The sequence below is a fragment of the Anser cygnoides genome, chromosome 8 (assembly GCF_040182565.1).
Source record: "Anser cygnoides isolate HZ-2024a breed goose chromosome 8, Taihu_goose_T2T_genome, whole genome shotgun sequence".
NCBI lineage: Eukaryota > Metazoa > Chordata > Aves > Anseriformes > Anatidae > Anser > Anser cygnoides.
The window spans coordinates 13,750,805-13,768,959 of NC_089880.1; the positions used below are offsets into that span (position 1 = coordinate 13,750,805).

The following is an 18,155-nucleotide window of genomic DNA, read 5'->3' on the forward strand; positions in this document are numbered from 1 at the left end:
AAAAAAAAAGCACAACAACCCAAAAGGCACGAAGGGTAGAGGGAAGCGCCTGCTGCTCCTGACAGGAATTCGCGACGCCCCCCCCGCAGCGGGTGACAGCACCCCCGCCCGGCAGCGCTGGCCCCTCGCCCCGTAGGGCTCTCCCTGATCTCCAGCCCGTGACTCGGCTCTTTCTCCCGGTTCCTCCCCACCTGCCGGGGGGGCCGGGCGCAGGAAGGGGCGGGCGGCAGCGGCGAGGCGGTGCGGGCAGGCAGGCGAGGCGGAGCGGAGCGGGGAGGCAGCCGACGCACAAGATGGCCGCTGCTGCAGCGGCGCTGGCGGCGGCGGCGGGGCGACGGGAGGCGACGGCGGCGCCCCGGAGCCAGTGGGTGCTGGAGGCGCAGGGCGCTGCGGCCACCCCCGTGTGCCGCAGCTGAGGGGGCCGGTGGCCGCTGCGGGGGGAGCCCGGCCCGTGTGGTGAGTGCGCTGCTTCCCCTGAGGGGAACGGAGCCAGGGGTGCGGGGAACAATGGGGCGAGGGCGAGAGGGCTGCGCTCTCGTCCCGGAGAGGGGTCGAGGCGGAGGGGGCGGGCGCCGCGCTTGGCGCTGGGGCCCGTGCTGCTGCTGCCTGCCTCGCTAGGCCTCGGGCTTCTGCCGGGCTCGATTTCTGAGCGCCCCGGGGAGGGAGCTGCTGAGGCCGGCGGAGGCAAAGGGGGGCGGGGAGAGCCCGGCGGTTGGGCCCGGCCGGGTGGGGGCGAAGCAGCATTGCCTCAGGCTACGGCGGGGGGAGCGACAGCGGCTTTTGTGCGCGGCCTGCGTCTGCTGCTGTTTTTCCAGGGGCCGTGTGTGCCTGGAAAGAAGAGAAAACTAGATCCCCGCACGGTTAAACCAGCACCAGGCGCAGCAGCAGCAGCAGGAAGGCCGGAGCCCCCTTCTCCGCGCCGCCCTCCCCCCGCCGGTTGTCGCCCTTTTGTCTGTGGCGCCTCAGGGAAGAGCGAGGTGGCCCTCGGCCGTGACAAAACACAACAGAAACTCCGCTCGCTTTCACTAGTTTTTGGCGTTATTTTAGCTGTCGGATAACAGGGCGAGGATGGGTAAGGTTTCGTGCCGGGAGCGCGGCATTGGTACAGCCGCGTTTTAATGTGTTTTGGTGGTTGGGAATGTCCTGGTGTCGGTTTTTGTCCTCAAAAGCCATTGTGAGGTCTGTGCCATTTTATGAAGAGCAAACCGATGTGCTTATTTTTTCCTAAGAAGTGGGTATATTTAATTTTCTCCACGTGGAAGTATGTCTTTTACCTAAGAATAGCTCTCTTATTTTTAATTTTCAGTCAAGTATGACTGAAAAATCTGCCCCTCCCTCCCCGCATAGTAGGTACTGTTTTCACTGTGGTTCTTATACTGAAAATGGCCAAGTAAAAAAGTGCAAAAATAATCAAAAGAGACAAGGCAACCTCGGCTGTAGCAGAGCTGCTTTGATCACTGTAACTTTTAGCAGTGCTATCTTTTAATGATCCTGCTTGTAAGAGAAATGACACTGTTAAATTCTGCATTTATGCTCTATTCATGTCGTATAGCTACACAGAATTGTTAAGTAACTCTTGGATACTACAAGACGGAAATGTATGTGTTCCTAAACTTATCTTTTTTTTCCTACCCCTTTAGTTTTACGAGGGCAGCAGGGCATTAGCTGGCGCTCTATCAACTGTAAATATCTCTATTTTCTGTATCTCTATTTGAAGTCAATGAAGCTAATAGGAGTCTTCCTGGTTGTACAAATAGCCTGGTGTTCTTAAGAAAAGTATGTACATTACTGACAGTTTCTAAGCTTCACCACTAGACCCATAGACCATGGCTTTCTTTAGTCTGTTAATACCTAATGTGGATATGAATTTATGGTTTCCACTAACATAAATAGAGACAGACTTTATCAGTAAGGCACGTTTCTTTTTCTCTACAGTTGCTTATAGCTTTGCCTTCCTGTCCTAGAAAAGGTTCTGTCAAAGCAGACAGCTTGATGGGTTGGGTTGAGGGAGATTTGGAAATGCAGGTACTGTCAACATACTCTGTTTTGACAACCAGTCTTGACTGCCGTGCTCATCTGTCACTTTTGTGCAGCATTAACATTAATGGAGATGGGTGGGAAGTTGTTTGTATGTTTTCTGGGATTTGTCAGTGTTGTATCCAAATTATTTTAGTTTAAAACAAAAATATTCTGGAGACTTGTAATATTATTGTGTGATGATAAGTATTTTAAAATCTAATGTTCCAATGAACAGGTGAATGTATGAATCCAGCAATTGCATTCATTAATATGTCAAGGTTTAATATAAGAGCATCTTAGGACATATATTGCTATATAATACTACTTGTTCATGTTAAAGCAGATGATGGAAATTAACAGGATTGCTTTTAGAAACCTCTGCCAGTGGCTCACCAGCAGTCTGGGTGGAAACCTTTGTCAGTCTTGTTAGATTAAGCACTGCAGATGCTAAGATTCAGTGAGCAAGTATATTAAAAATATTGACCTAAATTATTTATATTTGATTCAGAGGTCTTGAAGGTGATGATAGTGATCACCTCTGATGATGGTGAAGTCTGATATCACACTTCGTCTAGTGTCTGTATCTCCTAACTAACCACTGCGGTAAAGGGGTGTCTTTATGATACTTAAAAACAGGAAATTGACCTTTCCTGTTTTGTACTATTTAATAATATGAAAGATAATTACCTTTTTTACTCCACCTGAGAAATCATATAGCTTACATGCTGGATACCTGCAACAAATGTTTCATCCATTTGGAAGAACTTGTGGAATTGTAGCTTTCAAATAACATGAAGTGTAAAACTGCACGAAAAGGAAAGTGCTCATCTGCATTTAGACTCAAGCATGCATCCCCAGTGTCTCAAAATAGCTATGCAGCAGACTGCTGCAACTGTAAGATACCTTTCAAGCAGACAATCCTTTGCAGAACTTGCGAAGTCTGTGCATTGTGTAAAATTCTTTTCCCCAGTAGATTCACTGAATCATTTCACAGATAAAACTGTGTGGTTCTGCGGGTTTTGCTCCCCAGTAAGTTGGAGAATAGTTGTTTGCTGGAGCATACCAAGTAATACTGTCTGCTAGGCCGAAAAAGAAATCTGGCTCAAAGTACATGAGAGATAAGCCACGGGAGAATTTGTACTTTGAAGTTAATGCCTTAGACTGCATTTGGTAATGAATATGCATCTACTATCATACAGAATAAATATATAATGCCTTTCTGTTTTGAAAGGTTATTACATAAACATTCAGCACCAGCTGAAATTGGTGTGACCTTCAAGGTTACTTCTGTGTAGGCTATATTACAGTAAAGCAATCTGAAGTTTTACAGACTCATGATAACTGAGAAAGAAAACCACAAATATTTACTCTTGTTACTTTCCTTTCTGTACGTAGATATTGGGTACAGTTCCCATCACTTACTTTGGTCACTTGTTTTTCTCAAGAAGTACTTCTGATGACATTATCTTGCATCGGTTTCATTTTCTTCGTTACCGGTGCGGTAAAAGCTGCAATGGTATTAGATTTCAAAGAGCTAACTGATTTCTAATGCTTTTTTTTATTTGTGGAAATGCGTAACTGGGAAGAAGGTGAAGCCCTATTAGGTTGTTAAAATAGTCCTTCTGACATAAAAAGACTGTCTGGTTAGAGTGTTTTTGGAAATAACTTTCCCGTTACTGCATGATAACAACTCGTTGTGTGGTACCAGGTAAAGGGGGAACTACGTTTTGTGATTGAAATATCAAGATTTCTGTATCTTTTGCTGAAAGTTTGTGTGGCCAGAAGCAATACCAGTAGTACAGTGCTCTGTGCTGGAATTGCTAGAGAAATGTGTTTCATGCAAGATTTATTTATTTATTTTTCCCAGGAGGTTCCTTTTTAATGTAGTTAGAAGGTGTGTACGTGTGGTCTGGCGCAACTTCTGGCAGGTGCAAATGGCTTGTTATGTACATCAGCAACATGTTACAGAAATGTTACGCAGGCAGACTGAATAATTTGCAGTAAGGCTGGCAGAATAGCAAGAGCAGGTTACCATTGAGAAGGTAGGTAGCTCTTGGCTCTGGCCCAAGCTTTAACTTGTGAGCAAGAAACTGATGCCTTATTTAGATGAGAAATGTCACCTCATCTGGTTAGCAGCACTTCTTGAGCACCAACCATTGACATTTGAAAAATCTAAAGACTTAAATTCACACAGATAAAGGACCCAAACATCCTTTACAGATTTCTATATGGAAGCTATTACTCAGCATACTCTTTTTGAAAAAAGAAAACGGAATCTTGGGAAGCATAAAGGCCACATGTAGAAAAACAGAAAATCTGTGTCACTTGATTGTGTGCCTTTACTTGTGCTATTTTGTACAATGTTACCTAGATGATTAAAAAAGAGGAATCAATGGGAACATAGAAAAAATCTTCATGTGAGAGGTGGTTGGGAGGGGCATGACAGTAGTTAAGGGAAGAGGATTGTTTTGACAATTAAAAAAATAATTTTTTTCCTGTTTTGCAATGTAAGAAATGGAAGATACGCAGTTAAGCTGAGGAGTATTGCAATTGTAGCAGAAGGAAAGGAACCAATCTTTCCTTTGCTTCACACAGATAGTGGCAGTCTCTGGTTGCTTTATATTTTGAGACAGTGCAGTAAAGGGTGTTTGTTTCAGTGATGGGTAATACAGCGGTAAGGCGAGTCGAATTCAGCATTCCAGAAGCTGCAGGGTTTATTGACAATTATTCATCCCAACCTTGATGTCACTAAAATAGCCATAAGTGACAATGTTCTTGCTGTACAGAGCCATTCCACCACTGATTCCTTGCAAAAAAATCTTGCAAAATCAGTGTGTTTTCTTTGTAATTCTTCTCATAAAGCACCATTTGTCAATTACACAGATGTTTAGAACTACAACAGGGGTGCACGTTGTGTCAATCTGGGACTTCTGTACTATGATTGCACTTCGGCTGCAAGCCTGCTGAAGAAACAAAGCATGTGGAATAGCTGTAGTAACTGAAATACATGCTGCTCTGGGAGGTTCCGGATTCCTTTTGGTTTGTTTATTGTTTTAACAAAGCCTGGTTACTCTCATCCCTTCACTATTCTGTTTAAGTATGTGTTTTAAAAATCATGCTTTTTAACTACTGTTTAAAAGCAGGCTGTTACGTTTAACATATGATCCAGGCATTCCAAATACCGCTTTTCAGAACGCTTCCCTGTTTACCAAACCCTGTCAGGACAAGCTTTGAAGGTTGAGGTCTGGTTGTTTTAAGATTTGTTGTTCATTACAAACTTCTGGTTGATCAGCTGATGGAACAATAGTGCTGTTAGCCTGGTTCTAAAGGCCTTCTCAGAATTTCCTCTTGAAGTCATTTATAGCAATTACTTCAGTTAAAATGGTGAACAAGCGGGAAGGTTTTTCAATTAAAACTTTTAACTTCCCTTCTGTTTTGAAAGGAAACTTCTGGTAGAGAAGCAGGAATCCTGTTTCTTTAGTATGCATTGAAGGTCTTCAGGGACCTGCAAGCTAATTATTTTTGATAAATTGTTGCAGGCAGTGTTGGTCTCCAACTCAAATTTAAGAGCTGTCTTTTGAGGCAAAAGAGTCAGGTTCAGGGGAGGTATTGCAAAGAGAATGAATTGAAATTCATGCTGAGGGGGATGGTTTTAATTACCCACTTATTAGTAAACCAGCTTCTTTGGAACACTCCCACTGTTCAGTAGCATTTTACATTCTCTGTGCTTTGTTTTTAGAGTAAACGTTATTCATACTGACTTAATCCTCTTCAGTTGTGTGGGTTTTTTTTTGGTAGCAGTTGTATGTGAATCACTAACTCTTCCACGTTTTACTGCAATGATTGTGTAATATAAATGCCTTATTTCCTGCAAAAATGAGAGTTAAATAAAACTTTTAACTACTGGCTCCTGCTTGTCTTGTAAGTCACATGTTTTTTGCTTGTTCTTTTCTTTTTTTTTCCCGTCCTTTTCTTATCAGTTTGGAATGGAAGTTCTTCAGGTACTATTTGACATTTGGAACTGTACAAACAAATGAAAGTGGTGAGTTCCTTCAGTGTTTATATCTCTTGAATCTGGTAATCGCAGTACAGCAAGGCTAAAGTGGTTTGTATCTTTTTTTTTTTTGTATGACAGGATGCAAAAAAAACAAAGGAAAGACCTTGGAAATTATCTGCCACTAATTTAAAAGAAATAGTAGAAAGTGAGTTTGATTAGCTTACATGGCACTCGGAACTTGTGACATGCTGCATAAACATTATTTTATGACCATTCGTAATTCTGGCAGTTACGATGATCAGACTTGATGAGTAAATCTCATGTTTCAGGGTGTAGGCTGTTCTCTGAGAGGCTCAGTAGAAACTTTTTCCCTGCCTTTACAAGTAAACATTGTGTTAATGAAATTTTGAAAATATCTGTTCGTGCTCACGAGTCCAGTGAAGCAATCATCTCTGTTTGAGATAGTTCGTATTTCAGTCTGTTTTACAAAATCAAGCCCGAGTTTTGTGCCACAGTCAGGTGTTCTGGGTGTTTTGTGGAACTACAAAACAGCAAAATGCTGTCCTGCTTCACAGAGGAGGTATAGAAGAAAGAACAACGTGTAACGTACTGGGAAGCAAGTCTCAGCCTCCCCCTCCTTACATGGAACACCTGCACAGTACTCGTGGTGTGCGTTCTAGCTGACTTAGGGCTTGAAGAGGTACGTATTTTTTTTTTTTGAGGTCTTCTAGAGCAACTAAAAAGTCTCTTTTACATGGCAGTTGAGTGATTTTTTTTCTTTTTTAAGACTTGTCTGGCAAACTCAGGTGTTTGCAAGTAACATACCAAATTGACAAAGTACTGTGTTGTAAACAACAGAAACAATCAAATTCAAAAGATTGTGATAAATAGTTGTTCCTTACAACATGGGAGGTGAACAATGACAGTTTCAATATTAATAACTGTTGTGTGGATAGATGTTAACATTCAAAAATATTTATATTTTTTGAAAGCTAGAAAATGACTAGCTTATACTCAGCAGCTTTTATTCAGCAGTTTCAAAAGAACATGAATTCTTAGTTTTACTTGCTTTGTAAAGGGAATGTGGATTTTGTCTCAAGAATAGATCAGCAGAAGGCAAAATCTCACAAACGACTAAAGCAAAAATGATAAAGAACAAATGAAAGAAAATATCACTTTCCCATGTATCTCTTCAGACTTCAAGTGACTTTATTGTAAGGGTCTTTGCTTGCTTGCTAAAATGCTCTGTTTTTTGTGGGTTATTTTCTCCTCAATGTGTTGATGTCTTTAATGATCTTTCTGTCGTATTAGCCACTTTCCTTCTAAGTATTCTGTTGGGTTGGTTTGTTTGTTTTTAAAAGCTTTGTTCTGATCTGAGCCACTATTCAATTCATCTAGATAAGGTAACAGAGATGGCATATTGCTTATTAATTTTGTTGCTTTGACAATCCAGGATGGGCTGCTTGGATAATGGAGCGGCCGTGGGACTCTTTGTTCTTGGACTTTGCTGTCGAGTCTCAAAATGTCACTGCTTCCTCTGGAACTGATGAGAAGTTTGGGTGTATTGTTCGTGGCACACTCCCTCGTGACTACTTTGGCTGTTGCTGTAAATTTGAAAGATAAAAATAAGTTAGGTTAAACTGGCTTGCTGAAATGGATTGGTAAGTTAAACCAGAGGCTGCAATTCAGGCTGTCCTTCCTGTTTATGAGTCATTCTCCTGTTTAATTGCGTGAAAAGGCCTCCTGTAGAATTAATTAGAGGAGAGATCTTAGAAGTGCTGCAAAAACCTTGCAGTTTAGTTAAAATGATGCTTTTTTTTAATTTTAATCTTCCTTGTTTAACCTCTCAGGCCTTGAAGATGGAAGCCTAGATACTATCTGTGACTTCTTTGTAGGTGATGCATGCAACAAGTGGAAAGAAAATGTTATCAGGAAAGTGAGAATTCCTTTTTTAAACTTTCGTTGGTTGGAATAATCCAGGCTATTAATCATTTAAATTTAAACTTCGGTTGGAATAATCCAGACTATTTTAAATGACTGCTTTGTAGCCAGCAGTCGTCGGACTACAGAAAAGTGTGAGCCATCAGGGATGACTTCTGACATTGATAATGCATGTGCGCATTAGTTCCTTGTATTTGTGTTCACGTGACTGCTGGCTGAAGGCATGGCTTCTACAATACCTTTTTTATGCTGTTTAGCTATTGTGTGACCTGAAGACAGCTTACTACATGTTTCCCTCTGGTTTTCTCTTCTGAATCATCTATTCCATTTGTCAGTTTTAAGGATGTATTTGTGTTGAGGGCCTGCAAAGAGATGAATAACTTATTTCACATTGATAATTGTGGCTTAGTGTAGAAGAATGGTGTTGTGGACAACACTCTCTGAAACACTTGACCAGAAAGCAAAAAGGCGTGGTTCAGTTGGTACTTCTCAGGTTAAGGACTTGCAGTAAGTCACCTTTGGTTGCCTGAGTGAATTTGGAGAATGGCGTTTTCGTTTTGGCCTTGGCCTTTCAGAGCTGCTGATAGAGAAAGTCTGACTGGGTTAGAACAGGAGAGTTCTGGTAGTGGAGGCTTGACAGCTTTGTGGCCACAAATGAAAATACATTCCATAGGTTATACTTGTACAAAAGGTATCCTCTTTTTCCTATTACCAGAGTTGTTGAGACTTATCTTCTCTCCAAGCACTGTAATTTTTGCAGAGTATGTTCCGGAGGGGTGGGGGAATGCATGGCAAAACTTTCACATCTCCTTAATGTGTGATGTTCTGTCTCAGTTCTATAGCGTTTGCAAAAAGGAATGAATAAAAACAGGACTATTCAGATGGCATTAAAAACTGGCAAGCTACCTTAAGTGTTTTTTTAACATTTTTTTCTGTATCAGGTGTGTCAGAAATAAACCAGTTGAATTATTCTACATTAGCTGCAATGCAGAGACATCGATGCTTAACAGAAATTAAGTATTCCCCCCGCCCCGTTTTCGAAGCCTGAGTGAGGATTTACGTGGCTTTAGCAAACAGAAATCTGTAGTTAGCTTTTCAGTCACTCCTTTCTCAGTGGAACTTCTTGGTCAAATGTTTCTAACAAAATTGCACACAAGGACTGGGTGGGGATGTGTCTGGGTGTGTTTCTAAGGAGGAATTACATGATCACAGCCATTTTTTATGTGGGTTTTTAGCTTCGCTAGACCAGTTCAGAATAGAATAACTTGATCTCTGTCAAGCTGAAGCTTGGGTATGATTTAGATGATTTCAGGACGTACGTGGAAGAAGGCACCCACAGGAATAAATGGTAAAGTAAATTGCACGCATAGGTATTTGAGGACGTAATGGCGTGGCTATCGCGTTAGGCAGTGCACGATGAGAGCAGGGTGTGGTGTTGGTATTACTCACTGGGCATTAAAATGATCACAGGCATAGTTTGTCTTATGTAAAATCTGAAGAAAAAAACATGTCCCATTGTGTTTTCCTTTGAGTAATGTATGCATTCACCTGTGAAATAAAAATGGTAGCTGTCTTGTCCCCCTGCCCTTCCCCAGGAGGGGGGAACAAGAAACCTTCAGACCAGTTCATGTGACAGCAACGGGGAGCCTTCAGGAAGGGGAAGTGAGTGACAGCAATCCTTTCCTTCAAGCCTAGCTGATAAGTCCTGAAATTGCATTAATGAATTAGTGTAGCTTTTGAGAAGTGGGAATAAAATCAGTCATGTTGCTGTGACGGGCTGATGTATGAGCTGTCATTACAGAATGAAAATTGACAGTAAGCCTGTGAAAATCCAATGACTGCAGTATGCTAATAAATACATTTAAATGCTTTGTTCCTACTAGGCTTTGTATATCAAAGAAAATAATTCCCAGACCAACTGCAAGGGCTTCACAGTAGTTTTGCTTTATGGATTTTGAGAATTTTTCTTTAGATTGTTTATTTCTTGGTTTTAGCTTACAGTCATAGCTTTTATTCCCAAGCCACTAAGGAGGTGTTGGTATAAGGAGGCATTGACGACACGGGTGGTAAGATGGTTTCGATGTCTGGTTTTCCCTTCTTCTGCCTTATAATATATTTAGATACCTGCTGTCTAGCTGGGGCCTTACACAGCACAGGACAGAGGGTTTAAATGATCTGCTCATGTAAATACTGTCAGTGCGAGGCTTACTTAGCACTTACTCTGTCTTGGTCTGCAGCAAAGGAAGTGTGATAGGCAGCTAAACGCATGCGCTCCATTTTAAGACTCTAAGAGAAGGAAACTTTAAAAACGCGAGTAGCTTTCAGTGTGGTCAATGTGTACAGTCACTGCAATATTTATTACCAGATTTCTCTCAAGGTACTGGAACAGGTAATGCTGCAGTCAGGGCGCGTGAGGGCCCAAACGCGCATAGTCTCGCTGCAGCCTGTGATGGTGTGCCTGTTACCAGCTCGTGGTGGGCTAGGGGTGCTTCCAGAAGAAAATCCTTAGCAGGAGTCAGAACACCCATGTGAAGTACAAAGATGTTTCACTGAGGAGCTACTCTGGTTTTCTTTCTGAATGTCTTCTAGTCCTTTCCTTAACGAATAAGGTTCTTTAGCAGAAGTTTACCCTTTGCTTTTAAAGTATAGACTAGTTAGCATGCAGTGAGGAGTTCTGTGCTTTATACTGATAAAATTCTGGCAATAGGACACGTGAGATGAAGTATCCTCTGTATTTTTATTTTACTTGGTTCCAGTTGCTGATACTGCTAAAACATGGTGGTAATACGTTTTTGGAGGTGAATAAGTCTTATAATACTTAACTGTATAAACAGTTCTCTGCTAAGGCAGCAGCAAATAAGAGCACTCTGTTCTAAAAGAAGTACGTTTCTGTAATAGATCTCCTCTTACAAGGCTCAAGTAGCAAAATTCATCAAGTTGGCAGTGGATTTTAATAGGTAACTTCCTGGGATTATATTTTACCCTTTTGCTTCGATTATGTTCAAGTTATATAACTTGAAACTTTTAAAATGAGTTTATAATTGAAAATCCCCTATTAAGAGGTTATCCGATAGTCCTTTTTCCTATTTGAAGTCAGGCTCCTGCCAAAGATAATTATAATTCTCATCCATTACTGATAGGAGGATCAATGGGATGTTCAAGGCTTTCGTTTTTTTCTCTTACACAGAACTGTCTTGCATTGTTTGGTGTATTTAAAAAAATATATATGAAAAACCATGTAGTATTCTTTTTTGTGGTTAAGCTCTGAAATGTCTGTTGTTGGATAAGAGTGGGTGGTTAATGGAAACCTTGAGACTTAAGCCCTTAGTTTCCATTCACTAAAACCACAGGAGTATTGTTTTTAAATGATCTTATAAAGCTGTAAAGAAAAGATGCTATTTATAAATCTGGAAGGTGAGACTAATACCAAAGCAGCACTTTTTTTTCTTTTTTTTTTTTCTTAATTGAAGGGTTAGTTTGAAATATCCCATTCAGGAGTAGCAGCTTGCCCCAGGCTATTTCTGGCCTCCGGGGACTGCTCTTTTTAGCAATTCTACAAATTGAATCACCATGCCAGTAGCATTTAAAGCAAATGAGGCTCAATTACATTCTGAGTCAGAAGTACCTGAATTAACCTGCTTTCCAGCAAAGGTGGTGTGACCTCTCCTACTGATATTCGAAGACTTTTACGCCATGTGTGAGTGGTAATTTAAAACTACTGAGAAGTGTTGAGCGGGTTTGTCTGTGTTGCTTTGTGTTTGACTTTTTGTAACAAAACTGTGCTCAGAGGTGTGGAGAAAATCTTGGAATACTGTGTTTGACTAGCTTCATTTTTTTTGTGCAACAGTTGCAACAGAGCTGAAACTGTCCAGGCTTGGTGCCATTACTGCAACAAGCTGCCTCTTAACCTTGGATGACTCCAGAGCTTTAGCTAGGCTGGTTATTAAAACACAGCTACAGCCTCTGTCATGGAAACAAGCAGAATAGTCATCTGTGAAACTTATGTTCTTTGTCTTAATATTCCCGCTATTATAATCAGTGAAGCTTCTGCAGGGGTTGCCAGAGGGGTGTATGTGGCTTAGTTTGGTCCCCTTGAGCTATTTTTGTTAGCTACTGTAGCATTTACATGACTACCTCTACATTTGCAACTCCGGTTCTAGGAGCAGTGGAAAACTTGAAGAGGTACAAGCTGCTACAGCATTCGCTCATATTCAGAGAGCACTTTGCTCACCGTGGTGAGCCAAAAGGATGGTTTGACTGTATTTGCATGATTTGCAGTGTTGAGAAACGTTGGTTAAACCTAGATGTGGAGCATTATTTTTGAAACATAGATGACTTTGTAGGCGCACTTAGCATAAAGGAGCAGTTTGATTGATTGTGGTCATTTGAGTTGCTTGTTCCATTTCACCTGCTTTTGTCATGCCTGACTGTTATTCTAGTCATCCTCGTTGGTAGGATTGCTTAGTAGGGTTTAAATGTGTAGTTAAAATTTAGCTGCTACTTCAGAGATGGATTCTATTAGTGAGGATGTACTTTAAAAGTCTGTTGTTCTAGTTGTTGCACAAGAAGCTGCTCGTGGGACTGCATCTAATAACTTGGTGAGTACGTGTTGATGCTATAAGCGGCTGTCTTGCAGTTTCCCCTTTCTGTGCTTCCTCCCTCTTTCCCTAGTGTTCCCAGGGCTGCTTGACCAGCTGACAGAGCTGGAGCAGCTTCTGGAGCCTGTAAAGAGCTAACATGGGAAGGAGAGGGATTTGGTTTTGGCAGTTTGTGGGCCCAATACAGATGACACAGATGTGTCTGATCTAGAGCTGGCATGTGTGAGGCCATGCTGCCTCTCCGAGAAACAGTTCTGATTTGCCCCAATGTAAGCCCCGCACAAACCTGCACTGCAAACCCCAAATAGGTTTAATTAATACATTTGTTTAACTGTCTTCATTGGTCATGCAGTTAAAATACAAGTCTGGATGCTTCAGTCTTCACAAGGTTAAAATGGTTAGCCCATGTTAGCGTGTGGTGAGCAGTGCGGGTGCTGTCTGCTGTCTTAGTGAGACAGGTTTCTGTTGCTGTGGTGTTAAGCCACCTTTGGATTATCCCGCTTGTAGGTAGAGGTATTTCCAGTAAACAACTTCTAACAATACTGGTTTTAGTTCTTGACGGGACAAGCGCAGCAAGTCTTAAACTGTGAACTGGGAGAAGAATGGGGAGAATTTAGATTATCCTCTGATAGCAACTCCTCAGTCTGTCTACCTCTGCTGCTTGGAAGTGACTGTGACTGCAGCATGGTGCAAAGCAGTGTTCTGACAAATGTTTTCAAACCTGTGCCTTTTCTGCAAAGCTGATGGTATCGTACAAGTTTGTACTAATGTAGAAATGATATCACGTGGTTGACTGAACAGGTTTCCAAAGAAGAGCAGTTGAGTTCTTGAAGCTGATGTAGTTTAATAATTCTTTCTCAAAACATTTGAGAACAGAGAACATAACAGGGAGTAGAATTATAATGGGGTTGGGGGGCGCAAAATTTTTTGTTGTTCTGAACGCCTGCTATCACGAATGTTGTACCAATAACCTAGATGCTCCATTGCCTTTTGAAATAATATCCCAGTTGTCTACAGATTATTTTGTATACAACATAAAATAGGAGATCCCTTCTTTTGATTACAGTACATTTAATAAAATGAGCTCCTGAATTAAGAAACAGGCAGGCATGCAATGCTTCGATAGGTTTCTGTGGCTTAAAAATTCATTACTGCTCTTTGATGACTTTGTGCTTTTATTAAAAGATCTTTTTGATGTTTAAATGCAGTCTTCCAAAATAAACTGCATTTGAAGGTAAATAGAGTAACTGAAGCTTTATTAGAGACTACTGTTATGCAAACAGCTATTAACACGAAGCCTTTAAAATGGAGGCAGCATCTACTCAGTGACGAGAAAAACCAACTCCTAGTCAAAGCAATTAGAAGGAAGAGGAACTCCTGAGTCAAAAATTTCAAATGAACACTTAGAATACTTGTTTCCTGAATCCCTGTGAAGTTCTGCGTAAAGTGGGATTTTTACGTTTACGTTTTACTCTTACAGTGATTCAGTGAAATGGATGCTGCTGCTTTCCTCTGCTTGGCAGTAGCCAGGTGTATTCACTTAATTCTATACTTGCAGTATATTTCAGCATTTCCTTTCTGTGTCACCTGGAATTTTGGACATGTGAGGGTTTTGTTGTTGTTGTTGGTTGCTTGGTTTGTTTTCAATCTACTAGGTAACTTTTAAGTCAAAACATCTTTGGTAGAGTCAATAGTGCAATGCTAGCCATTGAACAGAGGGGGAAGGAGCTGGGTGGGAAGTTCAAACTTGCTACCTGATTCTAGCCCTGTAACTCTAGGCCTGTAAATCTAGACATATGTTCATTAAAGTTTTAACTGTAAACTTTTTTGTTTTGTTTTATTTTTGTTGTTTTCTTGTTTGTTTGTTTTTTTTTTTTGAGACAAACTAACAAAAACACCCACACAGCTCCCAGAATTCAGGCTTTGATAATTTCTGGATTTTTTTTTCTTTTCAGAAAATGTGGCTGAGTTGCTTTTATGAAAGTTCCTTCCTCGTAAGGGGGTGTCGAGAGGCAGGAGACCTTTTCTCCATTAACACCAGTGACAGGACCCGCGGGAACGGGGTTAAGCTGAGGCAGGGGAAATTTAGGCTCGACATCAGGAGGGGGTTCTTCACAGAGAGGGTGGTTGCACACTGGAACAGGCTCCCCAGGGAAGTGGTCACTGCACCGAGCCTGTCTGAATTTAAGAAGAGATTGGACTGTGCACTTAGTCACATGGTCTGAACTTTTGGGTAGACCTGTGCGGTGCCAGGAGTTGGACTTGATGATCCTTAAGGGTCCCTTCCAACTCAGGATATTCTATGATTCTATGATTCTAAGTTTGCAGGTGGTGGTGGCGGCACTTACTAGAGACTGTGTTAGTGGAGGCTGGGGAGGGCTGCTTATTATTTTTGGACAGTTTTTGGTAAATGTCACTAGGCAAACTTTAATTCTACCCTTCTCCATCTTGCTGTTACCTATTGCAGTGATAGCATTATTGTAGCTGTAGAGTTACTGACATCAAAGCAGTACTACAGCTGCTGAATCAAGCTGGGACAGAAATCTTAGTAGAGAGTAGGTGACAAACAACACTTTCTAATTTTTTTTATTTTTTGTTGTTAATTTTTTTTTTTTTTTTTTGCCTTCTGTGTCAGTGAACCATCCTGGGTCTTCACGAAATGATTAGTATCTACTTATCTCCCCAATACATGATGAAGGCCTTGCAGAGGCAACAAGGTCTTTATTCCCCTTTTCCTAAACCTACTTTTCAGCTCTGGAACACCTATAGTAGTAGTCAGGTAACCATAGATTTTTCCTGCATGGGAAAGAATGATACTGGCCTTTGTGATTTTGATGTTTAATATAGATTGTGTCATTAGCAAATGCCCATCTCATTATTGCCACGTTGCTTTTGATACTTCACGTCACAAGAAGATGGATAGAAAAAATGTTTCACCTAAGCAAGCGTCTCAGATGCCTGTGCATCAGCAGTGTTTGCCATCTCTAGTTCACTGCCTAGTTCCTGTTGCTTTCTCTTTTTGAAGTTTACTGCTGCTTAGATTGTTTTGTTAGGTGAAGTGTTTGTGTGGCTGGTCTGCTGCCCAATTTTGGTTAAAATGAGGTATTTATTGTGTAGTTGCTGCCGACCCATATTTCTGCCTACCTGTGTTTATATTAGAGAGGTCCCTCTCTAACCCCTAGCTTGAACCAGGGGATGTCTGTGCAAGCAATTTGACTGGAATATCTTGGAAGGGGATTCTTAAGGAAGGGTAGGGACTTCTGTAGCTGACAGCAAGAGCTAATGTGTGTCTGTACCCTCAAATCTGAAGATTGACAAGTATGTTCTGGTTATTTCTGCTAGGGCTCTCACCAGTGTTTGATAGCAATCTATAAATTTAAAAACTATTTTTTCTCAATATAGGCTCTTGTATAAGCTCTGCAAAATACCATAGGAGAGAATAGTCCTGGGTGCAGCAACTTTACCTTCTGTTTTGGTCTCCTGGGATGGATCATGTCCTCTCTCTTCCTTCCGCAATGACTTAGAAAAGGCCTCAGACTCAGTCATGTCAGCATGTAGCTGTCTAGGGGCACATCAATTGCTTGATAATTAGTTCTCATTCTCAAATTAGCTGTTCTAATTCTTAGGTGTTCAGAAAGCAGCCCTTCAAATGGCGTCTGCTTCTGGGAGAAAGTGAAGGGTTTGGTTCCATCGCTTCTTGCGAGCCAGGCTGGTAGCTCCCAAGTGTTCGACCTGTGGAACCAAAGCCACTCTGCTGAAAACCATTGTGGATGTTTCAGGTGCTATCTGCTGTTAATCTGTTTAGTTTGTCCCTGATTTTTAATCCAGGTTTACTCATTGTGCTGCTGTTACAAGAGTTTGTGTGTTTTCCATGCAGGTGATTAAACTGAAATGAAAATAAGGTGTTCTGGCCCTGCTTGTCTGCTGCTCATTCCCTAGCCTGAATCATCTGGGGGTTTAGGTGTCCTTACGGTTGGTAGAAAATTTTTCCTAGGTAATAGACCATGAAACCATTTGTTATTAGGGGTTGGTCACTTCCCCTTTCTTTTAAACAAGCTGTAAGGGATGTCTGATATCGACCAGAAATGAAGAAGTTAGTCACGTCTGTCTTCCCTTACACTTACTGTCCCAGCCGAGCGCAGGCTGTGTTGTCAGGGAGTGCGAGCAGGGAGGTTTCAGCTGCCTTTCCGCATGTGTTGCCTTTTCAGGTTCTTGATCCCAATGGTGTAAGTGATCCAATACTGAAGGAAAGTTAAGAAGTCAAGAGAAAGACGCGTTAAGCTTCATTCTGTTTTTTTCTCACGAAATGCTGAGTAAATGACTTTATTTATCAGTTTTCTGGTCTGTAGGAAGACTTCAGCTCTTGCCTCACAGGATGTTGTGAAGCTCAAATAGTTTTAAATTGCTTTTAGATCCTCTGTTGGGGAGATACTAGAGCAGAGTTGTGATATTCCCTCCCTGCCCCCAGTGGTGTTACAAGCCAGGAAATTTCAAATGAGGGATTATAACATTTTGTCCTTAATTGGCCTTTTTGTCATTTTCTGAAGGAACTTTACAAATTGCCGAATAAGAGACTTGCATGACAATAGATCCATTTCTTCCTCTGTTTTCATAGCTCAGATACGTTACTGAGGAAGACAAAGCAAACCTAGAACCTGATTTACCTGAGCTTCAGGGGGATTTGGGACAGAAGCTTGGTGGCATTCATAACTTTTATTTTTCTTTTTTAAGAGTCTTCTTGTCACCGGAGCCTGATGTTTTTTACATGGCTTTGAAGAAAGGGTGGGAATGTGTTACACACAGACTTCCAGGATTTGCTTTTGGGTGGGAATTTCTTTTGTTACCAAGGTCTGTCTTCTGGGCGAGTGCTCAGCTGCTGGGGAGCAGGCATGCGCGGCAGGGGAGGAATGAGGAAGTGCTGCACTTGCCGCCAGCCTGGGGTGCACAGCAAAGTTTCAGAGAGCAAACGGGAGGGGGGGGGGTGCTCAACCCGTCAGAAATACTATTCTGGGCTTGTCATGGTAGTGGTGTTCATGGAGCTCCCCAGGCGGAGGTAAGAAGCTTTTTCTTCTGCCTACTCTTGTCAGGCATGGGCTTTCTTTCTCTTTTTCTCTCTTCTTTCCTTTCTTTTTTTTTTTTTCTTTTCTCTTTCTTTTTTCTACCCCTCTCCCCAGGAAGGAACTAGGTAGGGAAAACACTGGCTGGTGTTTGTCCTGTTCTGCAGACTGTGAGGTTGGCTTTGGGGTGTGTGTGTGTGGCTTCAGCATGCCTTTTGAGAACAGTGTGTTTGCTAGGTCATATAAACAACCGATTACTTCTGGCTGCTCAGAGTTTCACATGGGTTAGCTTGTCAGTTTTTCCCAAAAATGAAATTTGGTACTTCTTTAAGTCTTGTGTGCTGCACTTCCCATCGGGAGACAGAAGCTATTTGTGTTCTCAGAAATGATCTGCATTACATGAAGTGCATTAGACTGGGAGGCTTATTTACTTAAATATTGCTTGTGAAGCACCAGTGAAAATCGGTCGTGTCTGTGTGGTAGCAGGTAAGTGCGGGAGGGGTCTGGTTGTCGGGCAGGGCTGCCCTGTGTGCATCTGGTAGT

At 41.7% G+C, this 18,155-nt stretch overlaps 1 protein-coding gene across 5 annotated transcripts in view; it reads left to right on the forward strand.

Moving 5' to 3' along the window:
* The first annotated feature begins 231 nt into the window (after positions 1-231).
* RC3H1 (ring finger and CCCH-type domains 1) overlaps positions 232-18,155 on the forward strand; it is a 73,068-nt gene continuing 55,144 nt past the window's right edge. For 3 of the 5 annotated variants that reach the window (XM_048073429.2, XM_048073430.2, XM_048073432.2), the window contains exon 1: positions 232-456. The gene's annotated coding sequence lies outside the window, so the exon portion shown is untranslated. The remainder of the gene's footprint in view (positions 457-18,155) is intronic. The other 2 variants (XM_048073431.2, XM_048073433.2) reach the window with 1 other exon arrangement.